The sequence below is a fragment of the Phlebotomus papatasi genome, chromosome 2, assembly GCF_024763615.1.
Source record: "Phlebotomus papatasi isolate M1 chromosome 2, Ppap_2.1, whole genome shotgun sequence".
NCBI classification, from domain to species: Eukaryota; Metazoa; Arthropoda; class Insecta; order Diptera; family Psychodidae; genus Phlebotomus; species Phlebotomus papatasi.
Genome location: NC_077223.1, coordinates 30,652,582 through 30,652,961, shown reverse-complemented (window position 1 = coordinate 30,652,961; position 380 = coordinate 30,652,582).

Here is a 380-nt window from a genome sequence, read left to right as displayed (position 1 = left end):
ATCGGGGCTCTATTTTGGTTTCACTATCTTTTTGATTCAGTTGAGATACTTAGGGCTCTTGTTATAACTTCACCTTCTTTACAAAAGGAGAAATAAACTGAACTGAAAACTATTAATAACAATTTTTGTTATATTTCTGTGCAATAAAGATACTATTGCAGACTATTTATTTATACTTTCAATATTTTCCAAATATTTGAAATAAAAAATAATACAAAAAAATATTTAAATTTAAATTAGAGAAGATACGTTGATGACTTTGAGCTTTGAAACTGTTTCAATGCGGTGTTCTCAAACTTGCGAGCTTAAAGCTTTTCAAAGTGTTCCTATATTCTAGCTAGATACTGAACCTTTCAGACAAAATAATTGAAAAGCTTTCT